The 4,154-nt window shown below is 44.4% G+C and overlaps 1 long non-coding RNA gene across 1 annotated transcript; it reads left to right on the plus strand.

Annotated features, from left to right (window-relative positions):
• On the plus strand, positions 1-3,418 carry LOC149473417 (uncharacterized). Its single transcript, XR_016312925.1, has 2 exons — positions 1-249; positions 3,168-3,418. It is a non-coding gene; the product is annotated as an uncharacterized LOC149473417 (long non-coding RNA).
• Positions 3,419-4,154: the final 736 nt, after the last annotated feature.

Raw genomic sequence — 4,154 nt, forward strand, 5'->3', positions numbered from 1 at the left:
GACTCCTGCGTGGCTCTGAGATCCTCTGCTGGGAGTGGACTGAGCGCACCGTGGAATACCACGTTGGAGGTGTGATCGTCTTCCCACCCAACACACCTAACCATGAGGTGGCTGTGGACTCTCCTGCTTGTTGGGTTATCCGTGGCGTCCATCTCAGCGCTGGCCCTGCCGGAGGACGACAGCAGACAAACTAGATGCTGCGATTATAAAGGCTGTTCGGGCTGCGTATGTCGCCACAAAAACACCGGGGTAAGGGGCTGAGAGTCATGCGAGTTTGTGGTAAAGAGTCTTTCTGGAAAAGAGTTTATTATATGAAAGTAAGATGGTTAGTGATATATGTCGCACAGCTCATTACATTTCATAGGAGGGCTAAAGGGATGCGCTAAAAGGGAGAGGAGAGGTGAGGAGAGGAGGAGGAGGAGGAGGAGAGAGAGAAGATGAGAGGAGGAGAGAAAAGGAGGAGGGAGAGGAGAGGAAAAGGGAGAGGAAAGGAAAGGAAGAGAGAAAAGGAGGCGGGAGAGGAGAGGAGGAGGGAGAGAAGAGGAGAGGAGGAGAGAGAGAAGATGAGAGGAGGAGAGAAAAGGAGGAGGGAGAGGAGAGGAGAGGAAAGGAAGAGAGAAAAGGAGGCGGGAGAGGAGAGGAGGAGGGAGAGAAGAGGAGAGGAGGAGAGAAAAGGAGGAGGGAGAGGAGAGGAGAAGGGAGAGGAGAGGAAAGGAAAGGAAAGGAAGAGAGAAAAGGAGGAGGGAGAGGAGAGGAGAGAAAAAAGTTTTATCTGTTCAAAACTATTTTTAAAGTGCACTTTAAAGGCATAAATACTGTACAGGGACATGATTAGAAATGAATTCGTAAATGCATTGAAAACCAATTAATCCGTTCGTATTGCGAAACAAAATTAGTAAACCGAGGCATTATTTTCAATGGATTTTCATTCGTAAACCGAGGTACTCCTGCATACAGCGTCAGTTGTTGTAAGGCAACTTCCTATGTACAGTTGCAAGAAAAAGTATGTGAACCCCTTGGGATTACGTGGAGTTTTGCATGAATTGGGCATAAAATGTGCTCTGAACGTCATCTAAGTCACAACAATAGAAGAATACAGTCTGCTGAACATAATACTACACAAACATTAGATGTTGCCATGGTTTAATTGCATGTAACATGTAAACATTCACAGTGCAGGGAGGAAAAAGTATGTGAACCTTTGGACTTAATAACTGGTTGACCCTCCTTTGGCAGCAATAACCTCAACCAAACGTTTCCTGTAGTTGCAGATCAGACCTGCACAACGATCTGGAGTCATTTTGGACCACTCCTCTTCACAAAACTGTTTCAGTGTAGCAATATTCTTGGGATGTCTGGTGTGAATCGCTTTCTTAAGGTCATGCCACAGCATTTCAATGGGGTTGAGGTCAGGACTCTGACTGGGCCACTCCTGAAGGCGTATTCTGTGCTGTTGCAGCCATTGTTTTGTTGAATGACTTGTATGCTTTGGGTCATTGTCCTGTTGCATCACCCATCCTCTGCGGAGCTTCAGTTGGCGGACAGATGGTCGTACGTTTTCCTGCAAAATGTCTTGATAAACTCTGGAATTCATTTTCCCATCAATGACAACAATCCGTCCAGCCCTGAGGCAGCAAAGCAGCCCCAAACCATGATGCTCCCTCCGCCATGTTTCACAGTGGGGATGAGGTTTTGATGTTGGTGTGCTGGGCCTTTTTTTCTCCACACATAGTGTTGTGTGTTCTTCCCAAACAACTCAATCTTGGTTTCATCTGTCCACAGTATATTCTGCCAGTAGTGCTGTGGAACATCCAGGTGCTCTTTTGCAAACTTCAAACGTGCTGCAATATTCTTTTTGGCCAGCAATGGCTTCCTCCGTGGTGTCCTCCCATGTACTCCATTCTTGTTTAATGTTCCCTTATTGTAGACGTGTCAACAAAAATGTTAGCATGTGCCAGAGATTTCTGTAGGTCTTTAGCTGACACTCTGGGATTCTTCTTTACCTCATGCAGCATTCTGCGCTGTGGTCTTGCAGTCATTTTTACAGGATGACCACGCCTAGGGAGAGTAGCAACAGTGCTAAACTTTCTCCATTTGTAGACAGTCTGTCTTACCATGGACACATGAACATCGAGGCTTTTGGAGATACTTTTGTAGCCCTTTCCAGCTTCATGCAAGTCAACAATTCTTGATCGTAGGTCTTCTGAGAGCTCTTTTCTGCGAGGCATGGTTCAAAACAGACAGTGCTTCTTGAAACCAGTAAACCCAAAACAGGTGTGTATTTTTTAAGGGCAGGACAGCTGTCAGCAACACATCCGATATCATCACACTGGTTGGAGTCAAGGTTGGCTCACTCCTGGCTCCAATTAGCTCTGGGAGAAGTCATTAAGCTAGGGCCTCACATACTTTTTCCTCCCTGCACTGTGAATGTTTACATGTTATGTGCAATTAAACCATGGCAACATCTAATGTTTGTGTAGTATTATGTTCAGCAGACTGTGTTCTTCTATTGTTGTGACTTAGATGACGTTCAGAGCACATTTTATGCCCAATTCATGCAAAACTCCACGTAATCCCAAGGGGTTCACATACTTTTTCTTGCAACTGTACATGTAAGCGGGTTAGAATTAGTGAGTTAGGCATTTCCCTGTTAGGATTAACTCTGTTCCCAGGATTTTGGTTTTGGTGGGATGACTGGGTCCAACCCACTGATCCTGTGTCTATAAAAGGAGACAATAGTCCGGAGGCCAGAGACCGAGGTTCTATTCCTGAGCCCTGGAGTGTTCTTGCTGCTGGAAGCACTATGTCGCTGTGAGAGCCGAGGGGTCCTGCCTCAGGTCCATCAGCCCTAAAGATGTGAGAGCCACTCACCTGGGGGGCCACCCCTGAATTTTAATAATAGATAGGGTCGAGTTTTTAGGAGAGATTTCTACTCACTTCCTGTCCCGCTAAGAGGAAATCTCTTTATTGGAGCCCTGGATCTTTGGGGATTAACTGATTGACTGATTGAGTGATCAATTGAATTCTCCCCAACAGCAACAGCAACCTTGCCAACGTTAATGAGGCAGAATTTCATTTTAAATGTTCAACCTTTTTTTTTAATGTTCGGTCTTTTAAACATTAATTTAAAACAATAACATTATTCTTTACTTTCTTTCTCCACCCAGAGTCAGAGCAGTTATAATAAAGGCTCCAAAATTGTCGGCATCCGCTATATAGTAGCTTCACTACCAAGTAATATTCCATCATTTGCCGTAGACTGCTCATTCTGTAGATCATTAAACTGCTGAAGAAATGGGACAAACGCCATAAAGGCACAAACAACCGCAGTGAAGCCATATTTATATTTTCACACAAAGTCCACCCCAGAGTTTGTCTTGTAGCCGGACTCTGATTAAAGTATAATTGTCAAACCCAATGTAAGGTGAATGTGTGAATGTGTGTGTACAACCGTCAACAACTACTGCCGATCACCACACCGGATGAAAAAGGTGTCAAATTGTGTTCATTTTGAAAATTTTAATTGAAAGTGATTCTAAATTTCAAAATTTCTAAATTTTTGAGGGGCTAAAATAAAAAAAGAAAATAAAAAGAATGTGTATATTTACCGAGGAGGAGGGGATTGACATTGCTGGAAGATTGGTCAAAGCAGGGGAAATTGCAGTTCAATATTTTAAATGCAAATTAAAGCACACAAGAAAAAAAGGACACCCTTGATAGAGTACAGTATAGGGGGTATAGTTTTATCCAGAAGTACAGAAAATTTTATATCACTAGAGGGGTCCCAGCAGGAGGAAGGAGGTCCTGATCCCTCTATATAGATCCCATCACTAGAGGGGTCACTAGCAGGAAGAAGGAGGTCCTGATCCCTCTATATAGATCTTTACATCACTAGAGGGGTCACTAGCAGGAAGAAGGAGGTCCTGATTCCTCTATATAGATCTTTATATCACTAGAGGGGTCACAGGCAGGAGGAAGGAGGTCCTGATTCCTCTATATAGATCTTATCACTAGAGGGATCACCGGCAGGAGGAAATTCAATCCCTGACTTGGTGATTCAAACCATTCTTGGCCAATTGACTCTGGGGGGTGTTCCTGTACCCGCCCACAAGATGTTCTGGGTCCTGAAATGCCCAAAGTCGATTGGAGCAGGC

The sequence above is a fragment of the Staurois parvus genome, unplaced genomic scaffold (assembly GCF_062004578.1).
Source record: "Staurois parvus isolate SC_StPar_1 unplaced genomic scaffold, SC_StPar_1.0 ptg000016l, whole genome shotgun sequence".
NCBI classification, from domain to species: Eukaryota; Metazoa; Chordata; class Amphibia; order Anura; family Ranidae; genus Staurois; species Staurois parvus.